The sequence below is a fragment of the Myxocyprinus asiaticus genome, chromosome 41 (genome assembly GCF_019703515.2).
Source record: "Myxocyprinus asiaticus isolate MX2 ecotype Aquarium Trade chromosome 41, UBuf_Myxa_2, whole genome shotgun sequence".
Taxonomy (NCBI): domain Eukaryota; kingdom Metazoa; phylum Chordata; class Actinopteri; order Cypriniformes; family Catostomidae; genus Myxocyprinus; species Myxocyprinus asiaticus.
Window position 1 is genome coordinate 21,929,768 of NC_059384.1, and position 15,926 is coordinate 21,945,693.

Below are 15,926 nucleotides of genomic sequence, written 5' to 3' on the forward strand. Positions count from 1 at the left end.
AACAATATTTAAACCGAAACTACACTACAATGTATAGGTCTGCATACAAACACAAAATAACTAAATAAAGGAAAGAATAAATAAATAATCTGCAGGACTCCCACCTTACAGGTAAAAGAGCCAATCACCTTTTAGATAAAGACACGGCCTGTCAATCAATTCAAGAATGCACATGCGCATTAGCTGATCCAACCTGGAAAAAAAAAAAGGTTTCAGGGTTCCCACTCTTTTCAAGGCACAATTTTCCAGGACATTTTATGCACCCAACATGTGTAATATTTAAGCAAAAACACATGCGTCCATTTAAATCTACATTTTATTTTGGCATTTCTGTTTGTTTTTGATGGCAGTTTCTCACCTCCAGCTAAGCAGTTTGCTCCATGGCCCAGTGTGATTATTAATCTCCATAAAGCTGTGATTCAATTTAATACAGTCTGTATGCGCTGTGCACTTCAGAGTCCTCTCTGTCTCTGTCACCTCACACAAAAAAATGCATGTGTTGATCATGATGAGGTGTTTTCAGTGTATGAGCAGTCATCTATACACATTCATTTTGAAGTGTGCATCACTTGCAGATTATTTATTTATTCAATAAAATCAGAGACTTTAGTTTAATTATCACACTAGGACATATCACGATTTTAATTTGATTAATTGTACATTCAAACATTCATTTTCATCCAAATATGTCATATTCCATGACATTCTGCATTTTATTGCTAATGCCATTTTTATGACTAGATTCCGTGTTTTCCACATACTACATGTGATAACCGCAGTATAAATTGACTCCGATTGTTGAATTAATGAAAATTAATTCACATACCTAGTTATTAAGGCTGAATCACCATGCTACCAACCCAGTGTGAATTTATAAAATAAAATAAAAAATCAGTGGTCCAACTGTCATCGTTGTCTCAAGTTTATAAATCACAGGGATACAAACTCATGAGGGGCGAAAAAGGTGAGACAATCACTGATCCACGCAAGGGCATAGATTTGGCTTGAACATTGGGGGGTTTACCCATGTTTCCATTGATCATGGTATAAATAATGGGGGAGTTGTACTTGCTTGTTTTGATTATTGAGGGGTTACCTCACCCCCATCCCTCCTGGAATCTACGCCCCTGGATCCAAGAACATGTTTTCCGGGTTTTTATTTTTTTTTAAAGAATAAGTTAAAAGCACCAACTTAAGCCATTTTAATGATTCAAGTATAGCAAATTATTTGCACAATGACAAGCATTGCAGAAAGCATCACGGAGGGGCGAATTCATGAGCTTGCAATGCAAGAAAGCGGGAGGTGTGCACAATAAACACTGAAAACATGTATTTGAAAGAGAAAAAAATGGCAACTGCTTTGATTGTAGAAAATAAAAAGAGGACTCATTTATGTTTAGGTCTTAGCATTTTGTTTAAATTTTTTTTTTTGGTAAATGTAATTACTGTAGTTCAATAACTGGAGTCTCTGGATACCTGGAAAAGATAAGGTAATAATTAATTAAAATATATTATGAGATATTCAATATTTGTTCATAAATTTGGACAGTTTTAAAATATTTCTTGTAGCTTTGTACTCTCAAAGACAATTTTTGTGAGGCAAAAACTTGTGAGAAAAACACTTTGGTGTGAAATTGGAGCCGAGGTTGCGCTGACGTGTCACTTCATAGTCTTCAATGTACTCAGCAGCGCTGACACGAGTCATGTGAAAGCCCCTCAACATGTATAAACATCAGTCACTTTTACACATTAATAGCTCTTCTGCCCTTTTCTCTCCACGATGAATAAGGTAGACTCACATGCCGATGCTGAAGTGAACGAACAACATGCCCCTCTCATTCAGTCGGTCGGTACATGTACCAGGTCATTAAGTTTGTTTATGAATGAGAAGTTTCACGAGTGCTGCTTCTCACTGTGCACGCAATTGGCTGTAGCTGTAACCAAACAAGCAATCTGCCTCAGTTGGACCGCAATTGCGAAGCACACGATTGGACGATGCTGTAATCAATCATGAGGGTGTAAGCGCCCTTAACCGTTGACGTTGTTTCACAATGCACAGCCACCGACAGTGACAAAACTATACAAATTTGTGTATTTGACTCCTATTCCGATCCCCAAATCATTACCATGTTTTTGTACATGTAACGAAAACCTTGCTAGCAACACAAACCGTTTTATTATACTAAAATATTTTCCATGACATTTAAGTATTATTCTAATTTTCCATGACTGGAAAACATCTCGGTTACATATGTAACCTCGGTTCCCTGAGATGAAGGGAACGAGACATTATGTTTATTAACGCTTATGGGGCCTTCTTACACAACCTAGTTGAAACCTCTCTACAATAACACCAATATTCTAATATTGGCTATGGGTTTGAGCCCCACCTGTTCTGGCGCGAAGCTGTCCGCTATAAAAACAGGTGCACAAACACCATTTCCTCAGAATTTCTGACTGAGAACAAGGAGCGCATCGCTCGTGCCTCAAAAACTCTGAGTCTTGTAGCGCGGCTAGTGTTCGCAATGTCTCGTTCCCTTTGTCTCAGGGAACCGAGGTTACGTATGTAACCGAGATGTTCCCTTACGACTCAGTACACTTGTGAGGAACAGAATCCCATCACGCCGCACTACACGACATAACCTCTCAGAAAGGAAGCATGATGCCGCAGTCTTGTGGGACGGCGACCTACATGAGTATGCCGCAGTGATTGACCCTCGTGTTGGGCCAGGAGGGGAGCACTCAGAATGACTATATGAACTATAGTCATATAGTATGAATTAACTCCATCACGAACCCAGTCCGAAAGGGAGTTTATTTATAATGTAAGTGCTTGTGACTTATGGTAAATTACAATGGCCTGAATGCAGGCGGTTGTGTAAAAAGATGGGGAGCTCGTCCTTAAAGGCAGTTGCATAAGTATAAATATTTGGCCAATGAAATAGCAAGCGCTCTAAACAGAGAGGACTTGTGAAGAGAGAGACGCTATGTCTAGGTGGTAAAACCTTGCGAATATGTTTTGAGAAGACGATCCTGCTGCAAAACATATGTCTTGTAAGGACGCACCATTCATCCATGCCCATGAGGAGGCCATGCCTATAGTTGAGTGTGCCTTAACACCAATTTGGCAAGTCTTAACCTGCGACTCATAAGCCAGGGTAATTGCATCAGCAGTCCAGCGAGAAAGTCTTTGCTTGGAGACAGACATTCCTTTCGTGCATCCTCCATAGCATACAAAGAGCTGATCAGACAGTCTGAACTGGCGCAAATGCTCAACGTATACGTGCAGCGCCTGCACATGCATAACAAATGCAATGATTGTTCCTTATCAGAATTAAATGGAGGAGGGAAGAAGGCCTGAAGGTCTGAACCACCTGCGCTCTGAAGGGCATGGTTAGGACCTTAGGCACATAGCCTTTTCTGGGTTTGACAGTGGCTTTTGAAAGACCAGGGCCAAACTCTAGACATGAACTGTCGATTGATAGTGCACACAGGTCACCGACCCATTTACTGAGGCCAAAGCCAGCAGTAGTGCGGTCTTAATGGAGAGCATGCGCAAATCAACAAAGTCCAAAGGCTCGAACGGGGGCCCTGCGAGAGCTTTTAGGACTAAAATTAAGTTGATGCCGAGGTGGGTTTAATCATTTTGCTCTTTTAAGGAACTTTGATTAAATCAAGCTTGCCTATAGAGGCACCGGGTTCATGTACGTGATACACAGATATAGTCACCACATACACTTTGAGAGTTGACGGAGTGAGCCCTGCGTCTAAACGCTCTTGAAGAAATATGAGAATTTCATGTATAGGGCAGTTTTCTGGGTCTTTGCCATGTGAGAGACACCAATCAGTGACCACATTCCATTTTAGCGCATAGAGGCGTCTCGTGGATGGCGCTCTGGCCTGTAAAATGGTGTTCATAACTGAATCCATCAGTTCTGGCGCGTTTAGCACGCTCCGTTCAGGGGCCACACATGCAGGTTCCGCAGCTTGGGCTGGGGATGCCAGATTGTGCCTTGCGCCTGAGAGAGGAGATCCCTCCTCACGGTATTTCCAATGGCGAGCTGTACAGCATTTCTATAATTTCCAAAAACTATGGCTGGTTGGGCCATTCCAGCGCAACCAATAAAATCGTTTTTCCTTGTCCTCTCATGACAGAGTGAATCAGGCACACTGGGGGACATGCATATTTGCATTTTGCTGGCCAGCAGGGCTTGGGACTTTGAGTACCAGAGGGGACAGTGGGTATTCCCCACTGAGGCAAATAGATCGATTTCTGCTTTGCCGAATATTTCCCAAATCCTCAATACAGTTTCAATTCCTGGTATCACCCCTTGGCGTGACAATAGGTCCGCACCTTAATTCAGGCGGCCAGGGACATTTGTCGCTCTCAGAGAGAGGAGATAATGCTCGTGCCATTGGAGAATGTGACGTGTCAGTCTCAACAGTGGCAGTGAATTAATTCCGCCTTGGCAGTTTATATATGCCACAACTGTCATGTTGTCTGAGCAAACCAGGACAAGACAGTTTGCTATTTCTGACTGAAAAGCCTTTAAGGCTAGGTATACAGCCGATAGCTCTAGGCGGTTGATGTGCCATGCATTCTTCGCACCTGTTCAGGTGCCGAAAGTCGGGCATCCATTGCAAAATGCCCCCAACCTGTGTTGGAAGCATCCGTAGTCACCACTTTCCACCTGACAATCTGCCCCAGCGCGACACCACGCTGGTAAAAGGCAGGAGCTGTCCAAGGTGCTAAACAGCTATACAGCGGCAGGATATAGTGATGCGCATGCGCCCATGGCGCCAAGCATGTCGTGGCACACAACGCTTGAGCCAGCACTGAAGAGGTCTCATGTGTAAGAGACCTAATGGAATGAAGATGGATGCAGCCGCCATAAACCCCAATGCTTTTTGAAACAGCTTCAGTGGAAGTGTTCTCCCCAGTTTGAACTGTGACAGACACTGTAGAATGGCCTGAACGCGCTCGCTCGTGAGGTGCGCGTGCCCGCTCGTGGAGTCGAGGTGGACTCCCAAAAAGGAGATTTGTTGGCTGGGAGAAGAGCGTGCTCTTCGCCCAGTTCACATTGAGGCCCAAGCTGTTTCGATGTTGAAGCAGCAAGTCTGTGCTGGCATAACAGAGCCTCTGATTGTGGCAGTAACAGCCAATTGTCGAGGTAGTTCAAGATGCACGATGTTCAGTTTCAAAGGGGTGAGAACCTGATCTATGCACTTTGTGAACGTGCGAGGAGCCAGAGACAGTTCGAAGGGCAGGACTTTGAATTGATACGCTGTTCCCTCGAACGTGAATCTCAAAAACATCCTGTGATGTCGTACAACTTGGATATGAAAGTACGCATCCTTCAGATCTATCGACGCAAACCAATCATGTGGGCGTACATGCGATAAGATCTGTTTCGGAGTAATAATTTTGAATGGCCACTTTGTAAGTGCGCGTTTCAAATGTTTCAGATCCAGGATCGGCCGAAGCCCGCCGTCTTTCTTTGGGACAAGAAAATAACGGCTGTAAAACTCTTTTTGGGACTGACAATTTGGCACAACCTCTACTGCACTTTTCATGAGGAGATTGTGTATTTCAGCTCATAACACTGGCACGTCTTCGGAGGAAACCGTGGAAGACAGAACGCCATTGAAACGGGGTGGTCGGCGTGCAAATTGGATCGTATAACCATGTTCGATCATTTTTTGCACCTATTCTGAAATACCCGTTAGGCTCGCCACGCGTCCACGTTACGGGACAGAGGGCAATTTGGTTTGCTCACTGTATGATATGTGTCGCTCACCATAGGGAAGCGGTTGCGCATAATGTGTGGGCTTTGAAGAGAAAAAGGGCTCTTTATTGAGAATGTATGAGCATCTCATGCATTTGCAACGAGTGTTGTATTCTTTTTTGTATTTTTTATTGCATTTATTTGAGTGCAAGAAACAGAAACAACATTTTGAGCAATATTGTGTACAACAATATTCCTTTCCCGACAAACAGCAGTGAGGAGATGGGGAACAGTGTTTCGTGTCTCCAATCAAGCCTTCTTTGGAGCAAACCCGGAGGGAACCGCGGACTCTGCTTTCTGCTTCAAAGGGCTGTGTCCGTCAGGAGCGCTTTTGCTGCACGTGGGGGTTTGTTCCACCAGCGTGAGACAGGTGCTGATTCGGCTGCTTCCGTTTGGGCCATGGCTTGCATGGCCTCACCGGTGGCTTGGAGGCGGCAGGTGCCGGCGCTGAGGTAGCAGGTATGGGGCTTTTAGTCGGGTGCTGGCTCGAAACAGAGCGAGGGCAAACAGGTTGTGATGTACTCCGTTTTGGCATAAAGTGTTTCATAGCCTGTGATTGCTGCTGAGTCGCGACGGAACGCTCGGCAAACTTATTCACAGAGCCACCAAAGAGGCTGGCTGGAGACACTGGAGCATCCAACGGAGTGGCTTTTTCCCTATCACTCATTTCTGTGAGGGTCAGCCATACATGCCAATCCAGAACTACCAGGTTGCCCATAGACTTGCCGATGGCCTGCGCAGTGACTTTCATGGCACGCAGCACTAAGTCTGTAGTGGTGCGGAGCTCTTTTAATGTCTCTGGATCGAAGCCTTGCTCGTCCATTTGCTTGGGGAGTTTGGCTTGAAATACCTTCATTTATGATACTATTGTTGTCAGATTTTAAGACTTTAAATATGGTCTTTGATCGAAATCATGACCAACCGTTTTGGAAATTTCAGTCTTTCCCCATTCAAGAAGATAGGAGCTGTACTTTTATGCCGCTTGTTAACAAAGAAAAAGCCGCCCAGCCTGCCCGAGAGCATTCCAAAAATGACCGCAGAGTGGACTGACTTGCTTTGAAAGACACTTTGATATATTAACCAATCACAACCAAGTAAGCTGATAAACAAGTGCAAGTCACTGCCCGCCGTTGCCGCCGAGCGAAGCGTTGCTCACGCCCCGCTCATGGAGTATGTGTTAATCCGCTGTCAGACCACCCAAAGTCTGTGCACTAATCGTTTGATGCAAATAGCACACAAAAACACACCTGGAAACAGGATCGTGTTCCCAAGGTTCCGAGTTATGACAATATGCGATTCGTCCACGTTTGCCAGATTAGTGATATCAAATCTTTTAAAGACATTTAGAGTTTCTTCTGAGGTACACTGCAGAAAGTAAAGCAGATATCCTTAAACAGAGCTGCATATTCTACTTTGTTTAGCAGAATCAAATACTATAAGGTTTTCTGTGTTTTACTTTGACTCTGAAAATATTTTACGCTATTTTCTCCAACTGTGATTAATCGCTTTGCATGTCAGTTAGAGGGCTTTTCCTGTCTAACTGAATGGTCCTTGGCCAATTAAAGCTGGTATAGATCCCAGACCTTTGCTGTTTTAGTCAAAGGTCTGGCTACACGAGACTAGTGTCAAGCAAGCCTACATGTAATTTGTTCTTTGTACAGCTGCCTATGCAGCTAGAGTTTCGTTTACTGCTCCCTGCTGCATACAGGTAGTACTAGTGGTACAAGGAATTGAACTAGCCTCAAATTAAGAAAAAAAAAAAGAACTAAGGATGTGCAAAACTACCAATTTTCATAATCGACTAGTTGGTCGGTTGTTTGAACTACTACTCAACTAGTTGTTGTTAAAGATAATAATGTATAATATAGGATCCATTATGATCACGTGACCCCGATCAAAAGGATTTCAGAGTATATATATGGACGCTAAGCTCAGCTTTTCAACATGGCAACTAACACTTATGTAACAAATAAATAGGCAAAATAACAATAACATCTTACTGCACAAAACTATCATTGTAAAAAAAGTAAAATAAAAGACGAATTTAATACAGAATGGCGCAAAACCGCTTATGCACATCCTGAATGCAGAATGACGTGCTTGAGTTCATAGAGGTAGGGAGTCTCAAGGAGATCCTTGTTGTGCACTCAAAAGCACAGAACTGCAAGATAACGTGGGTATACATCTAGTTCATGACTATATGAGAATTGAGTCTCCCATTAAAACCACCACAACTAAATATTAATGTTAGTAGCTGACCCCACTAATCGACAAGACAGTTTTTGGAGGACTAGATGATTAGTCAATCACCGTGGCACATCCCTAAGCTGGACACGTTGCGAGTTTGCAGCCTAGCAGTCAGAGCTCATGCGCAGATGCAATTCGCCTCTTGCAGATATATAGAAGTCCGACAGAACATGATAGTAGTCATGTCCGCTCCTGCTGTCTGTCACACAGTCTCTAAAGCCCTTTCAGCAGGCCCAAATCAAATTACTATGATTGAAAGTCATGGCTCAACAGGGAGTTAGAGCACAGGATGGAGAGAGAGAGAAAACAAGAATATAGAGAATGAGAGAGTTTGGTGGGGAGGGGGTACAGAGGAGACCCTCACAGTGACAGACGCGGGTTGAGAATTGGCAGATCCACCTGGTTGTCGGGCTGATGTTCTCTCTCCAGTATTCTGCCAATGAGCACCAGATGTGCTGTATGGGCTGCAGAAACCATGACATATTTCTCACAGCTGACAGCCTATTCCCTCTGAACTCAACCCCCCCAGCCCTAAAAACCACACTCACGGGTGGACTGGACTGGACAGATGTGTGTGCATTCCTCACCCTGATTAATACATTTTAGGCCGGATCAAATAACTGCAGCTAGTTGTGTTTTATCAACAACATGTGCATTTGTGCATCTAAGAAAGTAAAAGGTAATAGTTCTTGGACACATAAGTGTTATCTATCTCATTTCACATGATCTCAGATACAGTACATCATGTCTTGTTCCATAAAATTATGTGGACACTTAAGCCACACTTAAAAGTGAATGAATTTCTTTGCATTTTATACAGTATATTATATCAAACCAATTGGCATTTGCACAAGAAATGTTCCTCAACCTTTTTTTTTTTTCAAAACTTAACTTTACTCTGTGTCATTTTTGCAATTACTTGTAATTACTTTGGTCTCATGGTCACTTTAGTGGATATATGAAGTCAGTTCCCCTCAAGTTCACACAGGTGACCTAACAGAGTAATAACAGGTATAGTTATTCACATTAACTATGGACATGTCTTACAAAGTTTGATAATCAGAAAGTGCCCAGATACTTTGTCTTAATTTTGAACATATCTATTTTATGATCTAAAACCTTACAAACTTCTTTTTTTGAAATATTTAGCTTGAAAAGTGCACTTGTGCCACTTGGTTTGATATTTTGTTATCTAATGGAAAGACATTAATGCATTTTCAAGTGTGTCTTAAGTGTCCAGATACTTTCAGGGAAACAGCATATAGAGGAGGCAGGCTCAAATCTAACTGAATAATGTTGCAGAACCTTAACAAAAACCTGCACCTATCTGACTTAACACCCTTAAGAATGGTCCATTAAGTGCTAAATGTGAAGATAACTGGAGATGAGCAGTCCAAAGCACAGGAAATTAGTGCAGTACATGTCTTCCATCTGTTCTCATATCTTATTTCCTCTAATAATTGAAAGGTCTGGAGGAATTATGGTCAAATCCCTGCAAATGGTGAAAAGTGAAGTCATGCTGTTGCGGTCAATGCTATACACATTTAACAGAAGCAGGGAGATACAGCATCACAAATATTAGTCCATTTAAGGAGCACTCTGGGGTATTTGTGTGTGGAATGTCTTATCAAGTTGTGAAATCATTGGGAAAAAAATGAGCTCTTATCTATCATGGAACATACTGTTTGGCTACAATCTGCTAGCCAGCGCATGCATGTAAATTCCCAGGGATGCCTGAGCTGGTTATAAATCAGGTTTAAATTAAATTTGTTTTGGTGATTGATGACAAGCGTGTGCAAGGCTCAATAAGGAGGACATTTTTCAGCCAAGAAATTGTTCAATATTCCAGACAACAATTTAGAGGCATTTCTAGATTTTCCTGGTAATGTACAGTTCTTAGGACTGCAATGAAAGAGCGTGCACCACAATGACTTCCTGAATGCCGTATAAATCATCTGTAGGCAAACTTTATACTCTGCTTTTCGACTTCAACATGCATTTAATGTACTTCAGGGAGCACAGGCATGTTATAGAAAGGAATAATGGAAGGAGAACGAAAACAACACCAGTCTCACACATAAACTCAATGTCCCTTATAAATTATATAAACAAACCGCACCTTAAAAAAATATAAATTTTTCTATTTCACATCTCTGAATTCAATTAAAAACCTTCTTTGAGACTAAATTTATTTTGACATTTATGGTGTGCTAAAACAGACTTGTGTAGTAAGATTTCCATGCATGCTGGGTAAAATAAAGCAATAAGCCACTAGAGGCTTTTCTTAAATGGGAGCAACAACAATATGACAAAAGACAAAAAAGTTCATAAAACAGCAACATTTATTATAAAAATTACAGCATAATCAGGGCTCGGCAATAAGGACTGCCCAATGGGCCGGGGCCAGTGTGAGAAAGATTCGGGCCAGTTGCTAGATCTGTCACTTGCCCGATCGGGCCAGTGCTGCATTTATAACATTAGTGCAAGCAAACAACAAGCGAGAGAGCACAGAAATTACACAAAGCGAACGAAGTCTTCTAACCAAGGAGCGAGCGTGAGTATACTTGTCTCGCAAAGACGCGCAAATGCATAATATACTGGACGCGCCAAGGCACAGTCGTATATAAGTATACATTTAATTAGGTAATGTTTCAAAATGTAAACATTAATTTGACATGATAATGGCATTTGATATGAAAAGAAGCAAGATCACTATGGCTATAAGGCTATTATTATCAGAGCTGTTCAGCTGCAGGGTGAAGATGATTATTTGAAACAGTCTACTTCATATCATCCTCATAAATCACCTGTTACATGTCTCATTTCTAGACCATACAGGTATTTTTGTTTTTGTTCTTTGTATATCAGTCAGTGTTGGTCTTGTTTGGGTTGTCTGATTTCATGTTAATTCACAGATTAGGCCTAATATCTACCTACTGTATATTACACATCACAACCGATTTAGTAGCAAGTCTGTTCTCTCAGCCAATAATCAAATCTTTAACCCTGTGAATAATCTTTGATCCTTCTTGTGAAAACACTACACATGGGCAGAAGTTGCATGACAGCGTGACTAAACGGGTGACCAAAAGCCTATCATCTCCTCCACAGAACTTTTGGCTTAAAAGCACATGTGTAAATGGCAGGACGGCTGAGGTTAATATGATGTATTTATGAATTTATATCTGTAAAGCGCTTATATGGGATTACATAAATCATAAATCATATCTTGCAAATTATAAATGTGATTCAATTTTGGGGGACATTGTATTTTTAAATTTTTTTCTCCCCTTTTTCTCCCCAATTTGGAATGCCCAATTCCCAATGTGCTCTAAGTCCTCGTGATGGCATAGTGATTCGCCTCAATCTGGGTGGTGGAGGACAAATCTCAGTTGCCTCCGTGTCTGAGACCATCAATCCGTGCATCTTATCACGTGGCTTGTTGAGCGCGTTACCGCGGAGACATAGCACGTGTGGAGGCCCACACTATTCTCCGCGGCATCCACGCACAACTCACCACACGCCCCACCGAGACCAAACCATTATAGTGACCACAAGGAGGTTAACCCCATGTGACTCTCCCCTTCCTAGCAACCGAGCCAGTTTGGCTGCTTTGGAGACCTGGCTGGAGTCACTCAGCATGCCCCCGATTCGAACTCGCGACTCAAGGTGTGGTAGTCAGAATCTTTATTCACTGAGCTACCCAGGCCCTGGGGGGCATTGCATTAAAAACATAAGATATGTAAAAATATTTATCTTCGGACATATTTTTTAAAGCCATGATGGTAAAAACAGCTATTTGTCATTTTTGTGTTGGGGCACTGGGTAAACACTGGGTAGCCCCGCAATTTACAGTGATTCCCTGCAAATGCCACCTTTCTTCTCTGCAGCGAGCGCACATCCACAGGAAAAAACACACTATGAATTGTCAGATGATGTGCTGTCTGGTCTGGAGAAGGCATATTATATATAGTTGGATAGATTATTCTGCTGATGGATGGCAGAAATTCACAATTCATCCATGCTTCACAGTTTTATTTTGATGTGGCCAGGGAGTGCAGAGTTGCCAAAACCATTATCTCCGGTGTTATTAGGTTGTTTCGGTTTGTGGGAGAGGTGACTGCATCTTTAAGTTAACAATAATAAAAACACCCTCGTGATTCAAACAATATCATTTTAAAGGTCAATGTCAACATTTATAATATTACAATATTATATTATTAAAATATATACTCAATTGTGATTCAGGAGATGCCTTTTTAAATGGTCAATGTCATAATAATATTCGTATATATTGTTTTTAATGTGGATTGATGACAGCAGCCATGCTTCGGATCGTTTGAATAACTCTTAGGGAATTAGGTTTAGGAGCTACTTTTAGCACTAAAATGCTTCATGAATTACTCTTAGATTAAAATGTTATGAAATTTAGGAGTGATACGCCCCTAATTTTTAAGAGTTGCTCCTAAATTTTCGCGTTAGGATCTACTTTTAGCCTTAAGATTTTTTGTGAATACGGGCCCAGGACTTCTGTCAACATTTAGGAGTGCACTAGCACATAGATAACACACATGGACTAAAAGCCACAAAACTGTATATTTGATTTGATTTCATGTGGTCTTTAATATAGAATGTTTGTACACTGTAGCTGTGTATTGATAAAGATTTCCTGATTCAGTTTCCGATTCACAAGCTCTCGATTTGACTCGATTCCAGTTCATTTGGATTTATGTCCATTTTGCTTACAGATGAAAGAAATTCTCTTTCAGCTAATACTGTTTTACAGGGAAACTTCTAACTAGTTAAATTGTGAAAATAGTAATTATACAATTTTTTTAATAATTAGTTTTTCATAATTTGTCACATTTTAGCTTTTTAAAAATGTACAAATCCACGTCTCCATCAATAAGTGTCTTGAAATTGCATATTTTATATTGCGTATATAATTATTTATTTTTTTTACATGTTTTAAATGTAACTTTGTACTATTTACAAGTGTTTACATTGATTAGTAGAACAAGTGCTAAAATGATACAGTTTCTTTAAAAATAGCAGCAGTTCAGTGAGAGTCTCACAAAAGTGTTTTGGTTGAGCGCACAACACGAGAGTGGAGCCGAATTGTTTCTTTGCCACATCTGTGCTATGTGTGATTATAATTACTTGTTTCTATTTTCTTTATTTTTTTTTGGTCAACAACTGACTGTAAAGAACAGAAAAGATATTAAAACAGACATTTTTCAATGACAAATGGGTTGCATGGATCTCGTCTTTGGACACACATTACACGGAACGAATCAAACCAAACATTTAATCTCAACACGCAGTGAAAGAATCTCAACGCTGAACTTCTTCACCAATATTCAACTCAATCACTAGTGAAGCCTGAAAATTAACCAGCCAATGGCTAATCACAGATTTCACAGATTTAGTCGCATAGCCCAAAATGTGGTCACATATGCGAGTGATTTACATGCACTGTAAAGAGTTGCCACATAGAGTAGAATATATATATATTTTTTTAGATTTAAGAATCTATATCGTTCAAATGCAGATTGCAGAAAATCAATATTTTTTACCCAGCCCTAGTGGTCACAGTTGTGTTTTTTGTCACTTTATAACATCTTTGAATGTGGCTCATCCAATCAGAATTAAGAGTCTGGACTATCTGTTTTATAAATTAGGTTTGAGACTTGAGCGTGCAGCTTGGACTATTGATGGATTCTAAAGCAGATGCCTTTACATTACAAGGCTTATAATTCAGCCTCTCTTGTCGCCAATAAATTGCAATCACAACGGTGATTACCGGTGTTGTGTGTGTGTGTGTGTGTGTGTGCCACTAAAGTCTGAGTAAATAAGCAGCATCTGCTTTTGTGCTGCCAGACAAAGACAATGAATCAAGCGAGGAAGACAGGCTCGTGATAAAAGCCCGGCGGCCCATCACCAAACAGCAGGCTCAAAGATAAATACCCAACTATCTATTGTAACAACAGTCAATTACATCATTATTTTTATAATGAGACAGAGTGAGCCTGCTGAAGCAGGGATGGGCTGATACCAACAGGGGTGAAATATGTTTAGTCTAGCCCCCCAACCTGGAAGTGGTCAATCTCTGTCGTTGAGAGTATCAGATCAGAAGAAGTGCTGCCCTGGGACTCTCGATGACACCCCCTCTCTCCCCTACTTTAGATAACACGCCACCACTCAGCAAAGGCATTAGCATGCAGAATTGATAAATCTCAACAAGCGCTACTTAGCGGGCTGCATTTATCAACTCGCTGTTGGATTCAAACGAAAGAGAAAAAAACGAATGTGGAATGTGTCAAGGCTAAATATCTCGGTGCGGACTAAAAGGCAGGAGAGGAAGACGAACTGAGAACTTTGACAAAGGACAGTGAGGAGTCATTTTTCTACGCTGCTTTAATGGTTTCCCTGATTGCATTTTCATTTCCTTCAGTGCCTTGGCTAAACAGTGGCACTTTCCCCCAGAGACGAGCTTCATGCCTCAGAGGCCAATTTGCAGACAGGAGGGGGGTGATCGATCGACAGGCCAAGCACCTCTATCGACCTGCCTCTAACAGGGGGAGGGCATCCAACAAGGATAACACGGAAGCCTTCAAGCCGAAGTGGAGAGAAACTGACAGCCAATCACTCATTGAGATGGAGTGTAAAAAGAAAGCACTAAGCCGTTCACGCTCTCCTTGCAGTGGGTTGCTGTAGCAAAGACATTAATCGGAGAATTCACTAAGAATCAATTGTGCTTGCAAAACAACCTGTTTGTGTTGTTTTAGCACTTGATTCACTAAAAAGGAATTATGAAAATCAGGTAATGGCGCTATCACAACCACAAAATTTGGGCTGAACGAAATTTGTCAGGACATTCCCCAGCTTACAGGCCGGTTTAAAGTAATAGGTTATGGAAGATGCAGCAGACAATTGTGATCTGACATACTTTGCTGGGACTGTACAGCATCGCTCCACCACTATGACCAAGACATCTGAATCGGCTCTTATAATGCTCTTCTCCATCATTTCATTATCATTTGATGAATTACTGCTGTGATGATCACACTTAAAATTCCTTTTAAATAAAATTCAGTTTACCACCCGCTTTCAGTAATAGGGCAACTTTAAGTGCACCAGACCTAAGTACTGACGTTCGCAAATTCATCACATTTAAAAGGAGTCTCATTTGCATAGAAAGGTGTCATTTTTGCCTAGAAAAGAATTACAATGACTTAATTTCAAAGTTAGACTGCAGGTGGTTTGCGAATTAGACACGCATGGTTTTGCGTTGAAATACCATTTAATAAAGTAATGCAACAGTTTTGTGATTTCATACAGAGAGATTTTTTAGTGAATATTTGTTCTCATTTATTGATAGCAGATTACAAACAGGACTCAAACTCATTACCTACATAAGATGCATGGTTCAATGCCTGTGTGCTAACCACTAGGCCACAGCATGAACGACAGTGAGAGTTAAACAGCATAAGTGAATATTTTCCCCCACTTGTCAATAGTAGATTGCAAACAGGATTCAAACTCACATTACCCACATGAGCATTACGACTCGATGTGCAATAACTGCTAGGCCATGGCACCAATGGCAGTGAGAGTTAAACAGCACCAATATTGTTTCTCCTTTTATTGATATTAGATTGCGAACAGGACTCAAACTTACATTGAGCCGTTATGCTCATGCAGACAATGCACGTGCACTACCACTATGCCATGTCAACAATGAGAGTTAAATGGCATAAGTGTTTTTTTCCCATTTATTGATAAAAGACTGCGAACAAGATTCAAACTCACATTACCCACAATAGCACCACGGCTCAATGATATACACAAACCAAGGGACCAGGGCACCCATGACAGTGAGAGTTAAATGGC

General features: G+C 41.3%; 1 protein-coding gene across 5 annotated transcripts in view; it reads right to left on the bottom strand.

Annotated features, from left to right (window-relative positions):
- Positions 1–15,926, bottom strand: part of LOC127431424 (double-stranded RNA-binding protein Staufen homolog 2) — a 170,763-nt gene that overhangs the window by 22,911 nt on the left and 131,926 nt on the right. The gene's annotated exons all lie outside the window — the stretch shown is intronic.